A 16,427-nucleotide genomic window follows, 5' to 3' on the forward strand; every position below is an offset into this window, starting at 1 on the left:
AAAATATCCAAAATCCGACAAAATCGGACCACGGGAACACCTCCAAAAACGGGTTTCAAAATGGCGGACCATGGTTTTTCGAAAAAATCATAGACCTTTACGTTGGCGGCTCTAGTAGTCCTCTTAATTGACAGAGAGACATGAATGATACCTCGTTGAAACGCTCATAGACAACAAATTCCAACGAAGCGACTTTTGTACCCATCATGCCCAACCCCTAGAAAAAGAAGAAGAAGAAAGTTGATTTTTTGTTTTTTTTCTCTTCTAAATTGATATTTCTTGGACCCTTGCAACACTGTACGTCCTCATACGCCTTCAGAAAAATTCCGACGCGTAGATCAGATATTGGTAACAATAACATTAAAAAATAAAGGACGTAGGTTCAACAGTAAGGGAGATAAAAATTCGGAACCGCGGACCAAGGAGGGTCACTCTGTATATTTTTTACAGTGGTCTAACTTATGTTTCTTAGATCTAGCATCCTCCCTAATTGTCACAGGGAAATGAAGTATACCGCATTGGAAAGCTTACAGAACCCCCTTGCCAACGACGTATCGTTTGTGCCCCCTGTGCCCAACCTGTAGAAAAAGAAGAAGAAGAAACCTTGAAAAATTTGGGAAAATCTACACTTTTACCTTTCTTGGGCTCTGGCAACCTTAAAAATCGTTGTGCACAAGGGGCACATACGATACGTCGTTGGAAAGGGGGTTCTTTAAGCTTTTCTACAAATCAGTACTGAATAGCGTACTTAAAATCATAAAGAATAAACCATAGTAACTATGTAGTTTAATAAGCCAAGATGGATGTTACATTTACTTTAAGTGTTCCGCAATGTTGTTTCACTACGTTAGCAAAGGCGATTCAATAATAACTCGTAAACATGTTTCAATTTTCATAGTTCTTGAATTGTTTTCACACTTCTGTGCTGTGTTTTGTTTCAAAGGTCTAACCATTCTTCGGAAGCCTGTCCCTGATGCTGATGTGAAGTCCCTTGCCAGTGTTCCCATTCATGCATACACTGAAGCCAGGGCTATTCTTGAAAAGGTCAACTGTGAACTGGTAACAGCACCATCACCGAACGAAAGCTCCCTGGACATTTTGTGGAAACTTTCCTGGCACTTTCCGTCACGCACTCCAAACTGGTCAGGAATGATGCAGGCCATTCACGCAGATCCATCTCTTCATCATCCAGTGAAATCCACTGTTCTCTGCTTACCGATTATTGACCTCCCTCCATCTGATATGTCATGCATCTATTCCGCTTTAATGTACCTGAATAATCTTGCGAGAAAATATAAAGTCACACCAATCATCACCTTAGACCAACCACTGTTTTGGAAAGCTTCACGTATCCTGCATGACAGAGCACATAACACCAGTATTAAGGACACGGTTCTCCTGTTGGGCTCATTTCATACTCTGATGAACCTTCTAGGAGCAATTGGTTCCCTGATGGATGGTTCAGGCTTACGTGAAATCTTGCATGAGGTTTATGGAGAAAATTCGGTTGTACAGTCAGCGACTTTAGAAAATGGAGGTTGGATACATAAGAAATGATAGCTTTTTCCAGTACCAGAATAGTTTCACTGTATGTCTGATAGTTGGACAACCAACATGACAGCAAATACATGCCCGAAAACATAACATGCTAGGATATTCCTCCATTTGGAGGAAAAAGTATTACTATCTGAGAGCATCACTTAGAGAAACAACCACGAGATAAATCTGCAGAAATTCCATTTACTTTAAGATCAAAGAGATAGGAATTAATGCAAAGGAAACGAAAACAATAATACGCATCATGCAGAGACCGAAAAAGTATGGAAAGCTAAACAAAGTGAGAAAAGAAGGAAAGAGGGAAAGGAAAGAGCAAAAGACATGGGAGTAAATTAAATTTTAAAACTTAAGGATAAACAGTGTCCGTCTTTCCCCCTGACCCCATCGTGGGTTTTCTCCCTTCATAGGATAAATCTCTTTCAGTATCAAACGCGAACATCATTTATAGTGTTGAAAAAAAATTAACTCAGTCTAGGCCGAGACTCGAACCTCACACCCTTAGAATAACAGTCTTACGCGGTATCCACTTACCTACACAGGCTCTATCTATAAACCAGCTTTTACCCGCGCTGTTATCAAACGTGTTAAATCAGCCATTGTCGGTGAATCACCCCAGTTCCATTTGAAGTTTAAATTTTATTTACCTCACTTAGCCATCTATGGGTAGCAGTCCCCTTGGTTTCATAAAAAACATTTGTTCTGTAGATTAAAATCAAGAATGAATTAATCTGTACTCTTGGGAGCTTACTGGTGCACCAACATATCTATCTATCTATCTACCTATATCTATATGTCTATCCCGGCGGGAGCTCATGTGGTTCGGATTCCACGTTAATCAGTAGGTCCACGTCTCATATAGCCTCACTGCTGAAAGGGACGCTAAACTAAAATCACCTCACCTATATGTCTATCTATCTATCTATCTATATATATATATATATATATATATATATATATATATATATATATATATATATGTGTGTGTGTGTGTGTGTGTGTGTGTGTGTGTGTGTGTGTGTCGAATTGATTTTGGATTAAAAGAGCGACTTCGTAAATTTACGGAACGCGTGTTAACACGACAGTAAGGACATCTCGTAACGTTGTTAGGTAACACACGCAGTGTAAATCAAGTTTCAAAACCAGAAGTCGGAAGATATGCCGTGGGTAAGTCGGTAAGACGTCTGCTTGCTGAGTGCAGAAATTCGGGTTCAAATCTTGGCTGTTACGTTTTTTTGTTTGTTTTTTGTTCCGTTGAAAATACATTTCTATATTTTTGCGTTTGAAATTGCTTTCTTTCATTTTTTGTAGATTATCTTAAATTAGTGAAGGCCAAGTAAGGTCAGATTACATATATGTCTGCTTTATCTGTGTATACAGTCCAGAGATGGAGTGAGTCAATTGGGTCAAGATTTGTGAGTAGGTCAGTGGATCGTGGGTCAACAGGACGTGACTAACTGTGACACACCACCCCCCGTGACCTCTCTGACTCACACTGACCCTATGTTTTAAATTTTAAGGTCTCCCTCTTTACTCGGCCTCCAGGGACGTGTAGTGCGTATTACCGCTGTTACCGGCGGTAACGGTAAAAATATTACAGTTTTTCGTTGTTTTCATATATCTTCAAATTTCATTATCGATATGGGAAGATGTTTACATTTTCCTTTTTCTTTTCTTTCTTTTTTTCTTCTTTTTTTCTTTTTTTTTTAAGTTTGGATGGCCTATGCTTTATTTGCATTGTGAACGAGTGCAACATGCCAACACCAAATAAGAGCATACTGTTGTTGATACCGTAGATTTCAGAGGTAACGCGAACCCCGATAGCGTTCGTTCACTCCAGAAGCACCTTTTAGCGTGCTACCGAGAAGCATTCTGAGCGCTCATATTTGGACTTTCGGAATAGCCCTTATGTTACCGTTCGGCTGAGTGGAACAGGAAAAAATAGGAACGTTCCCTGTCAGAACAAGGAGAATCTAGAATATCATCAACATGTATATTCTACTCACCGCCCGCTTAGGAGTCTATTCGCTCTCCTCTCGCTGTAGAGGATCGAGCGGGCGGTAACTCTACTATACTGTTTCGTTTACTTCCCCATTCTAAGGATAGAAACTTGGCTGTAATTTCAGTATTCATAAGGTTATTTCATTGTCTTAACAGCATACAATTTCGGACAAATATAAGTAGCAGGTTTTTCATTGCATTATTTATATGTTAATCTATCATTTTTACACGACTTTTGTATGTTAATACGTTATCTTTAAATTTGAATAATACAGTAACAGTAAACAAGAAGAATATATTCCATAGGATATTCTAACAAAAATTTAATATAGGTTTACTTTGATTCAAAATAAAATGAAATCTTTGAGTTTTACGTCCCATGGTTATGCCGGTTAGGCTAAAGGAGACGGTGATGATGAGTAATGAATGAAATGGTGGAATGAAGAAAGTGGGAGGAAACGGGAGAACCCCGAGAAAACCCACGCACACGGTGTTTGTCCACCACAAAGTTCACTTGGCGGGGGCTGGGATCGAACCCGGGACCCCAAGCGATTCAAAATAAAGTTTCTCATTGATTGTTAATTTGAGCTTATGGGCATTACTTTTTTAAATGGAGATTTTATTTCTGTTTAAACGGTATATAAATTTAGATGGTTGTCTCATGCCTGAAGGAGCAAAGATATTGTCAGTCCCTGAAGTGTCATTAAATATATAGAAATGCCTATCTATGAAACACATTGTGCTATATGGGAACTGTTTCAAGAGCAGGGGGAAGAGTAATGATAATTAGAGCCAAGCAGAGATGTTGCCCGCGCTCCTTCCAATTCGAGTAATTATTATTATTTAGGATTTATGCTAATTAAGTTGAAAATATTTTGTTTTTAATTTAGTATAGAAAACTTTCGATGGAACAAATTTCCAACTCTAGTCGCTAGCCTACAAGTTGAATTTGCACTTTGATGCAGTTTGATGTGTTTAAAAAGAACTGCAATCGTCTTCACCGTATCGCAGTTTGACTGTCTGACTAATTTTCAATACGGAAAACTTGTTGCTCAAACATACGATGAAACTCCAGTTATGGTTGGTGAGGTAGGGAACTGCAGCCTCTTGTTAATTATATTTTCATTCTTATGTCCATAGACTTAATTTAGTTTTAGAAAAGTCCGTTGATTATACAAAAGTGCACAGGTGTAAATAGCACCCCCGCAACCACCGTGGCGGAGGGGGAGGGGCGCACGAGCTCCAGGGTCGCAAATATATCGAAACTAGGGGTGCATACCTAAAGGTTGCGGGGGCACTGAAGCTTCAAGTTACGCTACTGGAAAAGGGTATAAATTGTTTTTTAAATTGTGTTGGGACTTGCTCCTTCTTCCTTGAAGTCTTCAAAAAGAACAAAGGCTCTGGATTATTTAGTCAACAAAAGTATTCCAACAGTCTCAAACACAGGGTATGGAACTATAGAAGTAGGGTAAATGATGTGCTGTATGTCTTTAAAAATGAACTGTTAGGAGTCTTTAAATCCATGATGGATAAAGCGGACGAATAGGATTCTCAAACCAGAGTTTCTGTAGCAAAATTCTATCAAACCTTTCAAAGTTTTGACTTCAATTTTTTACTTGAACTATTTTCTGTTATAGTTTCAAGATAAGAAATCTTGTTCAATATCTTACAAAAGAAAGTTCATGATGTAGGTTACTGCAGAAAGAAAACAGATGTTTTTGAAGAATACATAAAATCATTGAGAGACACTTTCAATAATATTTAGTAAAAAAAATGAAAGAACCTTAAGAGTCACATTGTTCAAAAAGGTCAGGAGTAAATGAAGTGGGATTTGACCACTTTGCCAATGCCTATAGTTTGAAATGGTTGATACTCTGAAAGAAAAAGTGAGTACTAGATTTTCTGTGATTGAGAAACAAGAGTTACTTGTAGTATCAGCAACCGGTAACAATCGTCAAAGTGTCACGCCACGTCACTGTCGGCCTCCCTCCTTATTATTAAATTTAATGTATAGATAATTATTGAGTTGAGTTGATTTTGAGTTTAGCGCCCTTTTCAGCAGCGAGGCTATATGAGACGGGACCTACTGATTAACATAGAAACCGAAAAACGTGAGCTCCCGTTGGGAATCAAACCAGGGTCTTCCACACCACAGGTATATAATAGTGTCTTATATAGCAGTTAATATTCTTGCTATAAAGTATCAAATAACTAAACATTTGATGTAAATAAATGAGAAACCTAAAATATTGCAGATTACTGCAATTGCGATTTAATTCAATTTAAGCATTATACATCCATATGATTGTTAAAGTTGCTTTATAAAGATGCAGATTATGAATTATAGTAATTTTTTCAATGAAATGAAATTAAATTAAGTTTGACGTCCCATGCTTATGTCGGCTAGGTAAAGGAGACGGTGATGATGAGAAGTGAACGAAAATTGTGCAACGATGTAGGTAGGAAGAAACAGGAGAATCCTGAAGAAACGAACGCACACGGTGTTTCTTCACCACAAATCTGACTTTGTGCAAGCTGGGATCGAACCAAGGACCCCATGCACCAGAGGTGAACGCTCTACCACTAAGCCACTTTGGCCCTATGAAAAATACAACCATATTTATTCTCTCTCTCTCCCTCTCCATTTTTATATAGTTATCAGAAGCATGAATAATTTTCATTTTGGGGGGTGCGGTGGCTCAGTGGTAGAGCGTTCACTTCCGGTGCTTCGGGTCCCTAATTCGATCCCAGCTCGCGCCGTTTGGACTTTGTGGTGGACAAACGCCGTGCTGGTGGGTTTTCTCGGGGTTCTCCCGTTTCCTCCTACTTTCTTCATTCCACCATTTCACTCCTTTCTCATTATCACCGTCTCCTTTAGCCTAACCGGCATAACCATGGGACGTTAAACATAAAGATTTCATTTTATTTCAATTTTTGTTTTGAACGTATGGTTTCAAGTTGGTATTAAACTCAGAACTCTGATCTTAATGAGTTGAGTTGATTTGGAGTTTAACGTCTCTTTCAACAGCAAGACCATATATGACGTGGACATATTGATTAACGTAAAACCCGAACCATGTAAACTCCCGCCGTGTGGTGGTGATTGTGATTTTGAGTTTAACTGCCCGGTCAGCAGCGTGGCTATAGGAGACGTGGACCTACTGATTAACATGGAATACGAAACACATGAGCCCCCACCAGGAATCGAACCCGGGTCTCCCAGGATAAAGTCGTGCGTACGTTAACTCCCACCGGGAATTGAAATCTGTTCTCATTGTAAGAATATTAACGTTCCTTATTTTACCGGTTTTTGTATAACTTCATGGACCAATTTTCACAGAAGTAAATCCCCACGGTAAGCAGGTTTGCATATCCAGACTCCTAAGTATGAAAACATTTACGCTCACTTCAACCTCAAACAATTCATGAATTGAAGAATAAAGGATAATATTCCAGATAAAGTATATGGTTTGAAAAATACCATATAGGAGAGGGACATATCAGTCCTTTCTGCTCATGGAGTTATTAAAACAGGATCATCGGGCAGTGGTCTTTACCATTGAAAGATATTGCTTCTAAAATATTTCCAAGTAACTTCCAATTTTCTTGTTCTTGTTGTGGGGCTCAATGGTAAACCGCTTACGCTGGTGCGTGTGGTCTTTATTGTTTCGATCCCCGTGCAAGTAAGTTTGCGTAGGACAAGATCGTATCCGTAGGTTTTCTCAGGGTACTCCCGCTTTTTGCCACTTTTCATTCAACCAATTCTTCTATCATCATTGACTTGCTTTAAACATTGGAGAGGTCTTGGTCACTTGAGCATTGCGGTGATGTAAGAAATCAGATTCGGTCCCAAGCATTTGGGTTGTGATGTAAACCTTTGCTGTGGTTCAATCTCAGTATTTTATTACGCGAGGTAAAACCATCCATACAGCTATAAATATTGTTTTATCTTACGCAACCAGGTATTGATATTGAGCCAATGCGGAACCTCATTTTTGGCGCTTTGAGGCCAGGAACTGACTTCGGACATTACGCTGTTTTCAAACGACTAGGATCTTTCCAATGTTACCATCCGCGTCCAACAACCCCATGTTTAAAAGGGGAATAGAAAGAGCCCGTGTCTAAAACTTCCGGACCCAGTTTCTTGACGTTCAAGTTTAGGGATCGACTTCTGACATCACAATTGTGCTCAACGGATCAAAACCTTTTAAATGCCGCCAACGCCGTCCAACAACTTCATCTTTAATAGGTGAATAGAAGGGACCCGAATCCATAAAGTCAGGACCCCATTCCTTGAGTTGCGTGCCCTGGGCCAGACTTCTGACATTACTACTGCACTCAGGGGACCCGGGCCTTTCCAACGCTACCACTCGCGTCCAGCAACTCCATGTCTAACATGGTCGTCCTGACGTAGGAGAATCGACTCCATGCTTTTTTCATAATTATTCTCCAAATGGATTTGTATACAAGGTAGTTTGGCAAGTTTAGCAGCAGGTCTAAAATAAGCCTCTTGAGAGTGGCTCTTATTTGTTAAAGAATACATAACGATCGCTTTTGGCTGTTGCAATGGTCTGTCTAAGCGGCTTGATAAAAAAGAAAAAACAGCGTAGCATAACAACAAAAAGGTGTTTCTCTTATATGTTAAAAATAAAAGCACAGAAAGAAAAAGTCAAAGTTTGGTAAGGTGAGTGTCGGGGGACGCCGAATTCTACTTCGCCCCGGGCAACGAAATTTCTAGCTACGGCTCTGAACTCCAACACTTATCGGTCATTCAGAGTCTCATCCCTTACCTACAACAGCGTAGTTTGATTAACCTGTTATACCAAAACGTTTGGAAAGAACCTTTGAGTGTGACTTATTGATAGCTATGCAATATGTTGACAGAGTGCTAGTCTTCAGTTTAGCAACGAAGGTGCCCTTAGGCGAAATTTCACGTTGCTCTCTATTTTTGTGTGTGCCTTGTAAACCGTAACATTATGTTTAAAGGCAAGCAGAAACAACGTCAGTTGTTTAGTACTTCTTTGCAGAGCCACTGATAAGGCGTTTGTGTCTTTTACACAAATAATTTTTGCCTGATTGCTGTTTGAAGCCTTTTTGTATTATACACTATAAAACAACATATCCAGATTCAGAGAAATACACAGAAAGTTTAAAGAAGGGGGGTTAAAAATATCGTTATTATTCAGATGCTTTATTATTATTATTATTATTATTATTATTATTATTATTATTATTATTATTATTATTATTATTATTATTATTATTATTATTATTATTATTTTCTTGAGTACAGAGATACAAAGAACAAGAACTCTGTCACCATTAACATGGAAGCGAAAATGACTTCGAATTGGAAATAATAGATCAATGCATTTAATTTCGAGGAGAGGCTATAGGGCAGACACGGATCCAGGGAGCGATCGGGGCAATCGCCCCCCTCCCACGGAAGAGGAAGCTTTCTTATTTTATATATAAATAAAACCCATCCCAAAATTTGGAGCTCTTAAAACTAGCTAAGTAGCAGTATTACAATCCACGCCCCCCCCCCAGAAGTCCGTTCTGGATCCGCCCCTGCTACAGGGGTACTTTAGAGTTCACTGCTTTTCCTTGCAATCCACGCTCATTGCTGGATAAGTATTATATTTTATTATATTATTTGTCAAATTGAGCGAAATAGTTTTACCACAGCGGCAAATTCAACAATTAGATTTAGGAAAAACAACTCATTGGTTCAAACACACACAGAAAGAGAGAGTCCATTTGTTCGGGATGTTTTTTGAGGTTCGCGGCGTCTCCCAAGAAGAAATCTTGCTAAAACATATGTTGTTTTTAACAAGGAACGTAAATTGGTATCAGGTATATCAGTACTTCAAATGGAAAGCAAAAAGAAAAGAGAGATAAAGATGAGTAATTTCCTATACTGTATTTTTGGCATTGAAGAATACCGTTACTGTTTTATTGATCTACTGTACGCACTTCTGCGTTTTACTAACCAACCCACAATCATGCTATATATACCATATATCGGCTAGGTCCAATCTGCTGCCAATGCGCCTTTTCTTCAAGGAACATTTTTTTTTATTATTACACGCTCAGAAACAAGGATAATCACCCGAAACCTGAGAAGATCTGGAGAATGACCCAGTAACAATAAACTGACAAAGGGAAGGAAATACAAAAGTGGAAAACTATTGTAATTCAAAGTCGAGGCATTTTTTCTTGCAATAACCGACCCTTCAAGTCGGGGGAAGTTTCTTGAAATAATAGTAATATATTTTTAACTTGCTCCTTATTTTAGCTTATGTAGTAATTTAAGACACAAAGATGTATCGCAATTTGCAATACATTTTTCAATTTGCAGTGCAAACATGTAAATGCAATGTTGCATTTCCATGTTTGCGCTGCATTGCATTCCCATTTGCACTGCAAACTGCGATGCGATACTCCATTTAAAAAATGCAAGGAGATTCCTGACCAGTTGTTCTTTCAGAAAAAATGTTCAGGGTGAGGGGAGCACTGCTGGTACTATTCTATTTATTATTGTATTATAGACGTAATATTTTGGTCTCCTCCGGGGGGCACTCTCAGAGCTCCGGGAGGGGGGCAGTGCCCCAAAAACATATCTGGAAGAAATACTGTTCCTGACACCAAGATAAGACAAAAGGTAATAACAAACCTGGGCGCACAAATGCTTAATTTCGGAGTTATAGGCTGCCAAAAACATGAAGAAATGAACTTTAAAGGTCCATAGCTCCAAAACTAGGCGACCTACCGTAGTACGGTCAAGACCTTATATAGGAACTAGTACGTGCGCTGTCCAAATATCCATATTTTAGAATTCTAACATACTTCTGCAACAATTTTTATACAGGTATTTGGTGAGTACTTCAAATTATATGCACATAGCCAAAGTTCCTCTCTAAAAATTGTCGCATGTGTACTCTAGATTCTGAAACATTGTATTTTTGATTAGCGCACATATTAGTTTCTAAGTGAAGTCTTAACCCGACTACGATAGGTAGGGATGCGCACGAGACAAGATTTGAGGCTTTCTCGTCTCGAAAATGTGCTGTAAAAGTGATGTCTCGACTCGAAAAATGTATTCTTTTTTATTGCAAGAGCTGTGTCTCGACTCGAAATTTGTCAGAAAAATTCTGTCTCGACTCGTCTCGTGCGCATCCCTAACGATAGGTCCCATAGTTTTACAGCTATGAACCCTTAAAGCCCCGGATCCAGGATATGATCAAGGGAGCGACTAAATCACTGTTTGCCGCTTTATCCAGTGTAAAGCAGGATTGAAGCCTATTTTATCCAGTGTATACCTGAGTGTCAAGAGGGCTGTAGCTCCCCTTGGATCCGCACCTGTATAATATATATATATATATATATATATATATATATATATATATATATATATATATATATATATATATATATATATATATATATATATATATATATAACTGTTTCTGAGTGATTAGTTTCTTCAAAACTATTGTTAAAAATATGTGAAGAGTTTTGAGACATTCGAGTCGAATCAAGATTTTTACGAGCAGTCTCGATTCTACTCGAATTTTACAAATTGTGTCTCGACTCGTGCACATCCGGTTCGGTTCACGGTTCGGTTCGATATTGAATAAGCTGTGAGCCAAGCCGCACAAGTCGTTGACAACCGTAGACCCAGGCAGAACAGTTTTAAACATGTTTTCCTGGCACGCTATAACTTTTAACAAATTTTGGCCCAAGCACGAATACTTGATCCTCCGGAACTCAAACCCAGAACCTCGTGAACGATGTCCTTGTGTCCTAGATTTCACGACTACCGAAATCGGCAGTTAACTAGTTTTTAGTATTCAGATGGAAACCGCCTATCTTTCAAGCTTAATTACAGAATTTAATAATAATAATAATAATAATAATAATAATAATAATAATAATAATAATAATAATAATAATAATAATAATAATAAGCTGTAGTGGAAGTAGCAACATTGATAATAATTATATTGTTTACTACACACAAGATTTGGCTCGATTTGGCTCGACTCGACTCGAAACTCGGTCCAAATTCGAGTCCAGTTTCGAGTGGAGTCAGAAGAAATTTTTCGAGTCGAGTTCCCGAGTCGAGCTAAAAGATGTCTGTTTCGAGTCGAATCAAGTTTTAAAAAAACACTCGAACTCGCTCGTGCCCATTCCTAACCACTGCCCCTGAGTGCAGTAGTAATGTCAGAAATCAGGCTCAGACCACGAAGCTCAAGGAATGGGGTCCTGACGTTATGGGCTCAGGTCCCTTCTATTCACCTGTTAAAGATGAAGTTATTGGACGGCGTTGGCGACATTTCAAAGGTTTTCATCCGTTGAGCACAATGGTGATATCAGAAATCGATCCCTACTCTTGAACCTCAAGAAACTGGGTCCGGAAGTTTTAGACAGAGTCCTTTCTATTTCCCTTTTAAACATGGGGTTGTTGGACGCGGATGGTAACATTGAAAAGATCCTAGTAGTTTGAGGACAGCGTAATGTCCGAAATCGGTTTCTGGCCTCAAAGCGCCAAAAATGTGGTTCCGAATTGGCTCAAAATCAATACCTGCTTGCACAAGATAGAACAACATTTATAGCTGTATGGATGGCTTTATCTCGCGTAATAAAATACTGAGACTGAACCACAGCAAAGGTTTACATCACAACCCAAATGCTTGGGATCGAATCTGATTTCTTACATCACCGCAATCCTCAAGGGACCAAGGCATCTCCAATGATTAAAGCAAGTCAATGATGATAGAAGAATTGGTTGAATGAAATGTGGGAGGAAGCGAGAGTACCTGGGAAGACCCACGAATACGACCTTGTCCACCACAAACTTACTAGGCCGGGAATCGAAACAATAAGGACCCCATGCACCAGAGATAGAGCTCTACCACTGCGCTATCGCGCCCAACGATTAAAGCGTCAATGCTAATAGAGAAGCTGGTGGAATGGAAAGTGTGAAGAAGCGGGAGTACCCTGAGAAAAACCACGAAGACGATCTTGTCAACAACAAACTTACTTGACTGGAGATCGAAACAATAAGGACCCCACGCACCAGAGGAAGCGCTCTACCACTGAGCCACCGCTCCCAATGATTAAAACAAGTTAATGATAATACAGGAATTGGTGGAATGAAGAGTAGGAAGAATCGGGAGTACCCTGAGAAAACCCACGGATACGATCTCATCCACCTCAATGTTAATTGGTCCACCAGAGGAAGCGCTATACCACTGAGCCACCGCGCGCAATTATTAAAGCCAGTCAATAATAATAGAGGAATTTGTGGAATGAAAAGTTGGAAGAAGTAGGAGTACCCTGAGAAAAACCACGGATATGATATTGTCCACTACAAATTTCCTTGGGTGGTGATCAAAACAATAGGACCCCACGCAAAAGAGGAAGCGCTCTACCACTGAGCTGCCGTGCCGAATGATTAAAGCAAGTCAATGATAATAGAAGAATTGATGGAGTGAAAAGTGGCAAGAAGCGGGAGTACCCTGAGAGAAGCTACGGATACGATCTTGTCCACCGCAAACTTATCTGGCCGGGGATCGAAACAATAAGGACCCCACGCGCCAAAGTAAGCGGTCTTACATTAGCCACCGCGCTCAACAAGAACAAGAAAATTGGAAGTTACTAGGAAACATTTTAAGAAGCAATATCTTTCAATGGTAAAGACCACTGCCCGATGATCGTCTTTTAATAACTCCATGAGGAGAAAGCATTGATAAGTCTCTCTCCTATATTGTCTTTTTCAAACCACATACTTTATCCGGATACTATCCTTTATTCGTCATCCGGATGTAATCAGTTATCCGAATGTTCTATTATCCAGATATTATCCGTTATCTTAATTTTATAAATTATCCGGATAAATCCATTATCCGGATATTATCCGACATCCGGATAACATCCGTTATCCGGATCTTATCCGTCATCCGTTATCCATCATGCGGATAGTATCCGTTACCTCTATATTATCCGTCATTCGCTATCCGGATATTATCAGTCATCCATTATCCTGATATTATCCGTTATCCGTCATCCGTTTTGTTGTCCGTCAACCGGATATTGCAAATCCGGATAAGTTTCTATCCGATATCAGTATAAAAATTATCCAGATGTTACAATCCTTAATCACCATCGCAGGAGCTAAATATCTTCAAAGTCTGCTACACAAGAGCGGGGGCGGATCCAGTGGGCGATCATGGCGATAGCCTCCCAGAAAGGGAATATTTGTGTTTTTATATAGAAATAAAACCCATTCCAGAGTTTGGAGCTCTTAAAAGTAGCTCTAAATAGGAGTATTACCAACCACCGAGCCCCCAGAAGTCCATCGTAGATCCACCTCTGGACAAGAGAATGGGAAACACTTATTATTCACATTCAGTTTGCGCATCTCAACAAATAAACAATATTTTCTTTCACTTCTGCATTCTACTACTGCATTCTAGTGAACTGTAATGCCTTTTATGTTTAAAAATAATTATTCATTTTTCAATAATTGTCAATGTTTATAAGTTCAGTAATTCACCATGAATAGAGTCAACTAGAAGTGTTTTTGTAACGAAGAAATAACAACATGAACTGTGAAATATCTTCTTACAAACTGTCGAGAGTTGAGAGTCGACAAACTTTGCTCTTTCGTTTACCGATTACCTCGAAACTGCGGTAGCCAGAATTAGCCCAGGATAGGGGACTTATATTAAGAAAATGAAAATCTTAGGAAAATGCAGAAGTCTTTTAGTCTGAGAGAAAAAAGGAATGAAATCTTTAATTTCTAGTTCTGTTAGTCTTGTAGCTCTTAGTCCGTACCAAAGTACTGATAGAAATATGGCCAATGAATTATGACTATTTTGTAGAATATTCCACTTTAATATTACAGGAAATTCGTCTTCCGGCTTGCTTGGTTGTGAAAAGTTATAGAGTGTATTGGTATTGGTATACTATGTAAAGTATGTGTACTGTCGCTGATTTGTGATAACAATCAGAAACAGAAGTAAAAGGTAAATTGCAGTAATAGTTTTCTGTTAATTTTTATATTCAAGGGGAGACGGAAAACCTACTTTTATCTTAACATTTGTTTTTCTTAAAATTTCTATTCGGGTTCACACTCTTCCCCCTCAACATTGAACAGGGAAATGGAGAACTTATTTAGAATTTGATTGTTGATTCCAGTATATTTCAAGCATCACTTCTCGGACCTGGACCTGTGATATGTCGATAAATCGCTATCGTCGATATATATATATATATATATATATATATATATATATATATATATATATATATATATATATATATATATATATATATATATATATATATATATATATAATCATATATCAACATTCGATATCGCGAATATATGGACATGAATATATCATTCGAAATTTTCGATATCGATATTCGGGGGGCGGCGAGGTATAAGGGGCCCCTAAGACTGGCGATGGATGAAGAAATTAAACTTACTTATTACAATATTGTTTTCTAATCATAATATCTTTATTACCACAAATTGCAATGTAAATACATCCACTTGCAAATTTTCAATATTATATGGTATAATTTCTTAGGCGCCAGAACTTTTCTGTTCCCTGAAAAAAGAAACAAAAAATCACGTGCAAAAGCAAGTGCTTCGAACTTTGAACTAGAATTTACCAAAAAAAAACTTTTTTTATTTCTCTCTCTTGGAGATTGATTGATTGATTTTGAGTTTTACGTCCCGTTCAGCAGCGAGGCTATATGAGACGTGGACCTACTGATTAAGGTGGAATCCGAACCACATGAACTCCCTCCGGGAATCGAACCCGGGTCTCGTTACAAATCGAAGGATAATAATGGGAAAACATACTTTATATTTTGTTTTCAGCTATGGATTTTAGATTTGCAATTGATATATTGTTCCGTCTTAGCCGAATTTGAAACAAAAGAAGTTTCCAATGAGTTATTCAAAGAAATGTTTTCCGCCTCCAAATGAAAATAGGAAGACACTTAGAGAAACTTATTATCGGGTTTTAAAACACAAACATACGAGGGCTATCCAGAAAGTAGATTACGTTTTCGTCTGTGTCCGCTAGGGGCGGGGCTAGCGCGGCCATCTTGGGGTCAGAGCGTTGCGCAGCTCAGTCAGCATCTAGCCGTGCTAGTGAGAGGTTCGTGCTGTGCTCCGTTAAGATACTGTGACGGTTTGAAATGTCTGCGTTAATTGAAAATCCCGCGAGCTGCGAGGTGCGTGCAGTAATAAGGTTTCTGACAGCAAAAAACTGTAAACCGATAGAAATCTATCGGCAGCTGTGTGAAGTGTATGGGGACAACATTATCACTGAAGGTGGAGTGCGACAGTGGGTCATAAGATTTAAAAATGGCCGAACCAATGTTCACGACGAAGATCGAAGTGGGAGACCCAGCAAAGTGACTGCCGAACTTGTCGAAAAAGTCGATGTTAAAGTCCGTGAAAATCGAAAGTTCACAATAACGGAACTTTCTTTGAGTTTTCCACAAATTTCGCGAAGTTTGTTGCACGAAATCATCAGCGAAAAGCTTGGTTACCACAAGTTTTGTGCAAGATGGATTCCAAAAATCTTGACAGAGGACCACAAAAATCAGCGAATGGCTGCAGCGTTGCACTTTTTGGACGCCTACAATAAGGATGGTGACTCTTTACTCGATCGCATCGTTACTGGTGACGAAACATGGGTGAAACACGTGAACTGTGAAACGAAATTGCAATCAATGCAGTGGGGGCACACAGGTTCTCCCCAAAAACCCAAGAAATGCATGCAAACAATGTCGGCAAGGAAGATGATGGCGACTGTTTTTTGGGACTGAAAAGGTGTGATTTT

The sequence above is a fragment of the Thermobia domestica genome, chromosome 11, assembly GCF_964235325.1.
Source record: "Thermobia domestica chromosome 11, izTheDome1.hap1.1, whole genome shotgun sequence".
Lineage (NCBI taxonomy): Eukaryota > Metazoa > Arthropoda > Insecta > Zygentoma > Lepismatidae > Thermobia > Thermobia domestica.